At 38.6% G+C, this 10,786-nt stretch overlaps 1 protein-coding gene across 1 annotated transcript in view; it reads left to right on the top strand.

The window, feature by feature from the left end:
- Window positions 1–8,230: 8,230 nt before the first annotated feature.
- CHRM3 (cholinergic receptor muscarinic 3) overlaps window positions 8,231–10,786 on the top strand; it is a 351,758-nt gene continuing 349,202 nt past the window's right edge. Inside the window, exon 1 of the mRNA XM_034765036.1 lies at window positions 8,231–8,444. The gene's annotated coding sequence lies outside the window, so the exon portion shown is untranslated. The remainder of the gene's footprint in view (window positions 8,445–10,786) is intronic.

The following is a 10,786-nucleotide window of genomic DNA, read 5'->3' as shown; positions in this document are numbered from 1 at the left end:
ACAGAAGGAAACTGATTTGCTGTGTTTCTAAATGTTGAAGAAAAGCATAATACAAGAAAAAACATGCAAGGTCAATAATAAAGGTAAAAATGGGGGTGACAGATTATTTTCAGCCATCAGAAGAGTACTCTTTATTTTACTGATGGCCAGAAAAGAGGCTGTCTAAAAACTATATAGAGTTTTAGACCTGATTCTGCTCACACTGGTGTAAATCAGGAGGAACTCCACTGAAGTTACACTGACTTTACACCAGTAGGAGCCGACTCAGAACCAAACCTTTTATTTTTCAGTTGCTTTTGATTGTGAAAGAAATTCATTTCCCTCAGTTGTATTTTATAAATTCTTACTTGTGATTTCATTCAACCCGTATGTGTTGGTTGTGGGCCAGAGTTCTACAGAGACACCCAGAGGTACCATAAGCCGCTGAAGAGGAACCACAGAGTATAGCTAGATTCTTTCTTGCTCTTTATTCCCTAGAGATGAATATTCTTCTCTGTGGAATTCTGGCAAAGCCTGGGAAATACAAAGGTGGTTCACTAGTTCATCTATGACTTTATAGTGGGACAGGTAGAAAAATATTCCCTCCTGCCTCCTCCCCATATTGCTGCTCTCTTCCATGTCTCTGCTCCCTCCCACCCCCCGCACTGCAAAGACATGGTGGTAGGCCTTTTGCTTCCACAATCCTGGTTTATTATGGTTGGAAATTAAGAGTAATAAAATGAGGATGAATCATCTGTGCATTTGATGAGATAAAGGCAGTCTTTACACAACTTTTGTTTTAATTGCCTTTTAGGGAGCATGAAGCAATTCTAAGTAGTCAAATGAGCCTCTCACAGCCATCTGTGATCAGCAAACGTAATTATTCTCATACAGTGATAAAGAAAGGAAAATTCACAGTGAAATATTTTGCCAATAGAAAAAGGAAAACACAGTTTTGTATGATCTCTGGCCCACATGTGCCAAACAAACCCTTTTATGTGGTTCAAATTGTTCAGAACACTTAGAGATGAAGCAATAAAAATATGTAAAAATAACTGACTTTTTCACATTTCCAGCCTTTGTACAATCTCCTATGGCAGAAGCCAGGCATTTTCTTTTAATTGCAAGTCTTGTTTGAATAAAACTCCGTTTTTCTTTTTAAAAATATTGTAAAAAGAGTATTTCTAGCTACTCTGGGATCAGTCTGATCTACTTGGGCACCATAGTAGTGAAGATCCTTTTAAATAATGCATGTTTTACAGTAATCTCACATACATCTAACCCATTTTACAGGTAGGGAATTCAGGTACAGTGCGGTTCAAAGATTTGCCCAAAGTTACACAGAAGCATGTGTGATGGATCAAGGAATAGAACTCAGCACTCCTAAATGATAGGCTAGTTCCAGAACCATAAGACCATCTTTTGATCAAGTGAATGGATTCTCCAGAAGCCACGTTTTTTCTAACACTGTTCTGGTCCATATTGGTTCTGAGTGAAATCTGGGTTTCTTTTGACTGTCTCTCATGACCAGAAAAAGTTAAATTAGTTCAGGAGCAGATTACAGCCAAAATTGGTACAGCTACAGACTCCTATGTGAAGTATTTCAAAGGCTTTAATTTTATTCGACGGAAATCCCAGAGGTTTTTACAGTCTTTAGTTGAGTAGAAAATACAGCTTTAAGTTGCAGTCTTACATAAGAACAGCCGTACTGGGTACAACCGATGGTCCATCTAGCTCAGTAGTCTGTCTTCTGATAATGGCCAATGCCAGATGCTTCAGAGGGAATTAACAGAATAGAGCAATTATTGAGTGATGCATCCCCTGTTGTCCAGTCCCAGCATCTGGAAGTCAGAGCATGAGATTGCATCCCTGACCATCTTGTCTAATAGCCACTAAGGGACCCTATCCTCCATGAACTTAATTCTTTTTTGAACACAGTTATACTTTTGGTCTTCACAACATTCCCTGGCAATGAATTCCACAGGCTGACTGTGCACTTGAAGAACTTATTCCTTTTGTTTGTTTTAAACCTGCTACCTATCAGACTCATTGGGTGATTCCCAGTTCTTGTGTTATGTGAAGGGCTAAATAACACTTACTTTCTTCACACCACTCGGATTTTATAGACCTCTAGCATAGCCCTCCTTAGTTGTCTCTTTTCCAAGCTGAACTGTCCCAGTTGATGGGGACACATGCATCACCTTCCTTTTTATGCACACGCACACCAAGCTCCTGCTGGTCTCCCCTCCCTCATCTTTCTGGGGAGAGGAGAGAGAGTGATGAGTGGCTTGGATGTAACAATATCTGAGCTCCGAGCCTATCCCACCCACTCCTGCTGCCGTTGGATGATTTGGGTCAGGACAGAGTGACTGACTGGGTCCCACCTGCAGAGACAGAGAGGAAGAAAAAGGAATTGTTTCTGCCCAGAACTGGCCTACAGACATTCTGGCTGTATTCTAGCACCATCCTCACTTAGTATGCTGGATTTCTTAGAAAGCCAGAGGCGATGCTCATCAGCATATTTTATTTGGGTTCTGGAAGGGATTTTTTGCCATATGGCGACTGTGTTTTTTCACCTTCCATCTGGTATCGCTCAGGTCTGGTTTAGGGATTTACATTATTTTTGTTGCAACTTTGATGGATTTCAGCATGGCTGGTGATTTAAGAGTGGGTCTGATGTTAGGTCCCTGTAACCCAAGAGACTGCTTAAGCATGGGTCCCGAGCACACCACCACATGGTCAGGAGATACGCTTCCACGTTATGGAGCTCCCCTCAGCTCATCTTTCCTACTTCCCAGCCTGGAGGAGGAGAATGGGTTGGGACTCTGGCTTCTGGCCATAGGTCCTGAGTTAAATGCTGCACTGCGATGGCCTTGCTGAGTAATTTGGGAAGGGGTTCCTTGTTGGTCAATAGTTTATAAGTTGCGGCCTCTATATTTAACTGTGGCATGTGTCTCATTGCTCCATGTCCACATCAATGTCCTTTTCCCTCTGAGATCCTTTTGATTTTATATTTAGGCCTATGTGACATTGATCTAAATTTTCATTAAAGAAAATAAATGAATAAAATCAAAAGGGACTGTGGCTTTGCCAGTTTTTCTGGGTATTTGTCAGTAGTGTTTTTGGAATGGCTGGCTGTGTCTGTTGTGATTTTTGTCAAGGGATATCTGAAGGGTGAAGAGTTCCCAAGCCAATGTGCATCAACACTGTCCTGAAGACTTGTAAGGGTGAGAAATTAGTTCAGTCTTCATGTCTGTTCAGTCTTTGCCCTTTCTGCTGAGACGCCAACCAAAGGGGCACGTAGGGCCCAATTCTACAAACACTTATGCATGTGCATAACTTTATGCATATTAATAGGTCTTCTGAAGCAAATGGAACTACTCATGTGCATAAAGCTAAGTATGTGCATAAGTGTTTTCAGAACTTGTTTCTTCATGCTCTTTGTGATTGGTTCAGTGATTTTTCATATTAAAGGTATTATTCCTCTTTCTAGTTTTTGCTGAAGGTTCTGTTGTCCTCCTCCCCCCCCCCCCATTAACCATTAAGCTTGATATTTAGTGTCGTTAGTGCTCAGAAATAACTATTTAAAAATATCATCTCTCCATGTAAATTATCTTTAGCTGCTCATTTTTAACAGTAATTTGAATGCATTTTCTCTGGTGCATATAATGCTATGAGGTTTAGCATATTACGGGCATTGGTTCAAATTCATCCCTGTTGTAGCTTCACTGCAATCAATGACTGAATCTATCCCATTATCTGGATTGTGGGAAAAGTTGTACATCTTATTCTTTACCTATTGAAAGCACAAGGTTTAATGTAACTTTTTCTGAAACTGGTAATATTGCTCTACTGGTCTATAAGAGGCATGTGTACTAGCCTGTATAAATCACCTACTTTCGTTATTGTAAGAGGTTTGAGCCCCTGCATCAGTGGAGTCTCATCTCAAACATAATGATTGGAAGTCTTCCCTTGAAAGTACAAGTGCTATCTGGGGCCAAATCTTTGTTCTATTCAAGTCCAGTGGTTCTAGAATTTGGGGCTTATTTAGCATCTTGATAACAGTATTCCTCAATTCTACTAGCATGCTTATCACATTTGCAACTGTGTTTGTCTGATAAGCGGCACTTATAAAGGATGTGATGAAATAACGCTTGAAGTTCTAGGGATTTAGCTGTATTTGAATACAATGTGCATGTGAGTCTCATCCTGCCAGTGGCACAATAATGACGTCTCCATTGTGCCAAGATGGCCAGATACTCAGGTCTATAATTTAGCATGAGAATAATTCTAAATTACAAGTGATGGGTCTGACTGTGCTACCCTTAATCAAAGTAAGGGTTGCATGATTGGGCCATGTGCTTTCATTTGGATTTCACTTACAATTCATGTTGGCAAAAGTTCATTATCTGAACATTCAGATTCTTGGAATTTGTTGTTAAAAAAGAAGCCATTTTTATTATTTCAAGTTTATGTATCAGCAGATATAAATGGAGAACAATGCCAAAACAATTTTCCAAAGTTCAAATTAATATGTGGTTTTACAGTAGAAAGCATTACATTCTCAGACCTACAAGCATGCTTAGCTTTAAACCCATGAGCAGCCCTACAGAAGTCAGTGGAATTACTTATATGCATAAGTGTTTGCAGGATTGGGATGGTGACATGAAAGTTTAACATTTCTAGCCAAACTAGATTGCAGCTATTTAACAAACATGCAAAAAGAAAAGAAAAGAAAAAGAATGCAGATGAAAGAGATACATCCCTCAATTTTTATTATTGTTCCAGGACATGTTTGGGGGACAACGGCATGTTTATCTAGACTCTTTTTTGCTTCTTGTTGCTTTATTCAACAACTTCAAAATAAAATTAATTATTTGGTTTCTATTTTGATTTTTTAATTACACAGTCTCGGCTATTACAACAGAAGAGTTGATTTCTGAAACTGGTTGATTTCTGAAAGCAAAATAGGAGATGACAAGTACCTAAGGACTAAAGTTTCAGCTGGGCTCAGAGCCATGACCTCACCCTGGCTCCCACCAGCCTGCTTACTCCTTGCAGAGTGACACCAACAGCTCTTTTAGTCGCAAGTCTCCCCGAGACCATCTCCCCTGCAGTGCTCAGCCTCTCTCACTGTATCGCTCACAAAACTTTATCAAGTTTGCTGTTCCCTTAAAGAGACAGTATACAGCATCAGCCTGTTAGGTTTTTTTTTACTCTTCAGTTTGAAATACGGCACTGAGGTGGCTGTGTAATAAAACAAGATAAAGTTTATTAACAAAGAACAGAAATTTAAGTGATACCAAGTAAAAGGACAATGCTTAAACCACTAGTGCTAGCAATGATTACAAATGCACACAAGTAAAGTTATACTTCTCCAACTAAATCCTAACTTAACAAACTAGAGTTTTTGTTCAGTGTAGTTTTCTCACCCTAGTTGATCTTCCAGCATGGCTGGTCAGTCCTTAGCCAGGATCCAACACAAAATCCAAAGCACTTGGTTGCTTTGTCTTCTCAGGTGAAGGATACCAAAAGGGCTTTCTCCCTCTGTTTATATCCTCAAAGTTTATCTTTGTTTTCAATGTCAGGAAGCTGTCCTATGGCCTCAGCTTGCTGTGATCACCAGGCAGCTGATGCTAATTTTTGCAGTCTCCTTCCCCCGTCCTGATAGTTAAGTGGCTATCTCGCCCACTCGCTAGTTTGATGGCTGTGTTTACCTTTATGTAAATGTACTTCCATTATCTTTCCTTGCTCAATTTCCATTGGAGATGCATTCAAGCAGGTGGAACCACATTCCTTTGTCTATGGTGGGGTGCCTTGATCCCTATCTGCTGAACACATTTTCAGAACATATTTCCAGCATATATTTATAGTTTCCATATGTCACCATATGTACACCACAAAGTAACATTAACAACCAGCATGTTACCAGTTCACATAAGATACATTACATGATCCCTTTTAGAAACAGATTACAACAGCAGTGAGTTGGGGTGCACTGAGCTGGTCAGGCCAGCTGAGACTCATTGTTATATATCAGGGAGCCCCTTACCCTCTGGTACTTGGATGCTCTTAGGGTCACAATGTTGCAGACACAGCTTGTACCTGCTAAAGACAGGCCACCTCGCTGAAAATATGCCCCTAAAATAAGTCTATTACTGCTCTGGATCAGGATCTCATAATCTTCCCTGTACTTTTCTCTACATGCTCCCACATTCTCCTCTTTACTCTTTTCTATATGTAATGTTTGCTGCACACAACCAAAAAGTTTCCGCCCTCTCTACCTTTAGTCCTTCTGTATCCTCTTCAGAGCCAACAATTCAGAGAAAAGAAGTACATGGACCGTTTTGTTCATTCATTCAGCCCTCTCCCGCCATCTCTTATTTTTCTAAATGAGCAGGAAGCTATTTGTGACTGGTGACTCACTGTGAAATTTTACGAGGGATTATGCTGAACATTGATTCATTTTCTTCCAGCTTTGTCAGTGGTCAGTGACCTAGCAGAATTCCTTTGTAAATATGTTACAAGTACTGAGCCATTGAAATCACAAGGTTTCAGCCTTTAATGGTGGTGGTGATTTTGTCTCATTCCAAGCAAATGCCAATAGAGGGAATAGTTGACAAATTCTGTACCTTAATTTAATGAGGAAATTACCTGGCATTTAACTATTATGTAGATATCCATTACCAATCTCCCATCCTTCACCCCAGCACTGTATGCAATCTCTAGTATATTAATTCAAAGAGCCATCAAGATGTAAACATAAAGCATTCATTAAACACTTGAGCACCACAAGAGTTCTAGGGTCCTTGTAGCTCTTGCCATGAAGAGGAGTTCCCAGTGGCATCTGTGTCTATGACTTTTCCTATAGATGGGTTCCACTCTGTAGAGGCATTCCATTTCAAAATTATGGAGGCTGTATTAACTTTTAGGTGAGTTTCTGCTGTGTGCCAGATTGAGGTGGAATGAAGAACATTCCCCTGACTTGTCCATCTTACCCTACATGTGGAGCACCAAACCTGTGGAAGGTCTCTGTGGAGTATGAGGGTGTGTTTTGATTGTACCATGGAGGCAGCTGACCCTCCCTTCTGAAGAGATACAACATCCATTCATTCAGAAGATCCTTTCTTTGGGTGAATTTAGGAGGACCAATCCTTCCTCCATTTCCCTCTTCCTCACAATAGTGTCTTACATTTACATCTGACATCTTTTCCTACTAAAGGGTCAGAAATCTCTTCACAAACTTTATCAAATTATATACACCCACAGAAAAATAATTTCATGCAATACTGAAATACAGCCATCGCTGAGCAACACTATAGCTGTTTATAAGCTGTTGAATAAAATCAGATAATTTTTCTGTCTTTTTGGATGTTCACTTTGGGTCAGATTTTCAAAAGTATTCAGCAACCAACATGCTGAGTTAGCCTGAAATCTGGCTACTTATTCTGATGCTTAAGTGGAAGCTGGGCTATTTTCTGAAAATCAACCCCCTGATTCTGAGTGAGCCCTTCTGAAAACTTTGACCGTAGTCTTTTAAGATTAGTCAGCCAGGAAATAGTGGAAAATGAGAGGGGGATAACAAATAGTACTTACAATCTGCACCTTGAAATCCAATTACATTTGACAATTTGCAGGAGAATACACCCACACATATATTGCCTAATGAAGAAAATCGAGCAACTAGGGAAATAATGCACTGAAAATTGTTATGGGTAAATGTTGTGTTTATGATTAGATAGTTTTCAGGTATCTGACCTCAGTGAGCCATACTTGGCTTTATTAAGGAGAACTTTAGCATCTTTTGGGGAATCAAATACTTTCAGGTCATTGGGCAGGAAAATCTTCAGTTTGGCTGGATGTACAAATGTAAACTTCAGCACAAATGCTTGAAGATAGGATTAAAGTTGCAAATGTTACAGTTACATCCACAAGAAAGTTTTGGTGAAACAAAATCCATTATAAAAAATTGTTTTGCCTGGAAAAATATAATATAATTACAGTTCCCATATGCCCTGGTATCTGAGGAGTCGTTGGATCTTTCTCTACATAGACTAGTGAAATACTGCAGTATCTCAGATACCACAGCATGGTAACTGTGGGGGAATATTTACATTTTAACTGCGATCATAGCAGTTACAGAGGTAGATATTAATTGGTGTATGTTGCTTTTTATTGGAAAACCTTGGAACTAAGATCCAGATAATTAATCCAATTTAAATGTTCCTTTTTACCTTCTAGATCTTTCACCTGTAGAAGTCAGGCTGCAAAGGAGACAACTGCCTCTAGAATCCTGATGATTTTGCCTTTTTTTGCTTCATCCACCCTTTTCAAGATTGTTGAGCTTCTTTTCCAACATCTACGTTTTGTTTTCTACTGTTTGTTGGTAACTTTTGGCAGCTGCAATGGCTTCTTCAGAAAGAGATGTGCACTCCTCAACTCCTTTGTCTCTTCTCCAGTGATTGGTAAGTTGCTTGACTAAACTGTCAGTATAGACAACAAACTTGTCAACATAACCTTCAATGAAGTGTAGTTACAGAGGAAATTTCCTGAGTTGTGTTGTCAGCTAAAACCAAAGCGATACTATCCTCTCCATCTAAGACAAAAACTATGGTGCAGTCAGTTTCTTTGTTCCTCTCTTTCTTTCTCCTATTCACATCCACTTTCCTCTGGATAAAATCACTGGAGTTTAGATTTTTTTAAAAAGCTGAAAACCTTCCTAGAGAAAGTGAGGATTGGCACTAGGTAAATTTATTTTACTACTTTTAAATCTACATGAACATAATGGGATCTAAATTATATGTTGACAAGAGGGAAAAATGGAGCACATTATAACTGAATCAGTGCTGTAGTTTACTTACTACTAGGCATTCATTTATTTTGGTTCATAATTTCCAAATTTAAGCTGATATTTTTATTCTTCGCATGGTCATGGTTTATTTCTGGATTGCTGAACTTCTGTGTTCAATAGTGTGATAGTGCTTAGGTACTGTAGTAGTAGACACAGTAGAAATGCCTAAGACAGAAGACAGATCCTTATTTTATATTTGTGTTTTTAGTTATTGTTTACAATAGAGAACTAGACTTAATGTAGGAATGTCCTTCTGTGTTTTATGATTATAAAGGTGTTCTGGATTTATTGTATTTCAGATCTTGCCTTTCTGCGATTTATGCATTGACATGCTTAATTTTCCAGTTAAAAAAATACACTTAATAGTGAGTACACAAGAATGAAAAACAAATAGCCTTTGAAAAATGGAGGGGAGAGAAATTATGATTAAAAAAAGGAAATGCCATTTAATAAAATATGTCAGGCATTTCTTGTTACGAGCTTAGTTTTGGAGAGTAGTGTTTTATTTCTAATACTACACAGGCTTCCCTTTGGCTAAAAAAACATCTTGTTTTGTTCTTAAATCTGACTCAGTCTTTGGAAAACAAATAACCTGGTTTAAGATTTCAAACAAAATGGCTCATGAATCAAACTAGTTTTGCAAAACTCCAAAATATTTTGAGAGGTTTGTAAAATGATAGGCTTTGACTGTCCACGCTTAAGCGGAATCTCTCAAATAAAACAAAAAAACAAAAAAACCCAGAAAACTTTGGAGTATATGAAGAGATGTATATTTACAGAAGATATGGCAAGAACTCACAGATAGCGCAATCAAATTGTGTCTGAATGACAAGGATGTAAATCTCTTCATTTACTATTTAATAGTAATAAAATTTATATTAATGTGCTCTGAAGGAGAGCAATTACTTCTGTACCAGGAAAAAATCCTGGCTATCTTTTTGTGCCCTGATTAAAACACTTTAAGATAAAACGTTACACTTCAGTGTTTTGTTAAGGATGTATTAGGAACACAATTATATTATTATTTTGTATAAAACACAGTTATAAAGTTACATTCCTTTGTGCGTAGTACAAGATAACTATCTTGAAAATAACTAGCCAGGGTTAAAGTTGTGACCACACACAGCATTATATTTAAATCAAAGCATCTTTCTTTGTTGGTTTAGATTTTACTGAATTACACTAATTGTTTTGTTAAGAGATTTTTAAATAGATAGGACATAGAGAAAAGAGTGGTGAACTGTGTTTTTACATTTTAATGTCACCAGCCTTGAAACAGTTCTCTGCTCTTATGTTTTTGGATGAGTTAATTCATAAGTGGCAGCTGGCATGGTATACTACTACCCTCAGCAATTGCCTATTTTAAAGGGTGGGAAAGGTGGTGTAGTAATATTGATTATCCTACAAGCAGTGCTTTGGAGGGTCAATTAAAGACCATTTATTTGCAAGCTGACAAGCAGCCAGTATTGAAAACTGGAGCCATTGGGCTTGTTATTACCAGTAGCTCAGCACCAGAGCCATGCAGCTCAGTAGATGTGACAGGCATATGGGGTAAGGATGGGGGCAAAAGGGAATTTCAAATCACTTATCCCCATGCAGCAAAAACTTTGTTGAATGACAAGAAAACATGTTTGTTTCAGCTTTCAAGTTGTGGTCTCGTTTTTATAGATAATTTAAAGGGTAATATTATTGTTGCTGTGACTGTCTGAAGGCATTTCTCTGCATTTTGCTTTTTTTTGCTGTGCCTAGAAAACAAGATTTTCTTGTTTAGTGTGTCTGACTTTCAGATTGATCTCTGCCCCAGGATTCACCACTGGATGCATAGACGGTGCAGCCAGCGACTCAACGGCGAGTGACAACTGCCAATCAATAAATCTATCTTCCCTTGGGAAGCCCCAGAGGTGCACAAGGGGAGGGTAGTGAAACCCCCTAGGTGAAGGAAATGTCCCCAGAAAA

Source organism: Trachemys scripta, chromosome 3 (genome assembly GCF_013100865.1).
Source record: "Trachemys scripta elegans isolate TJP31775 chromosome 3, CAS_Tse_1.0, whole genome shotgun sequence".
Taxonomy (NCBI): Eukaryota; Metazoa; Chordata; order Testudines; family Emydidae; genus Trachemys; species Trachemys scripta.
The sequence above is the reverse complement of the archived record's forward strand: the minus strand, read 5'-3'. Positions and strand labels throughout refer to the sequence as shown.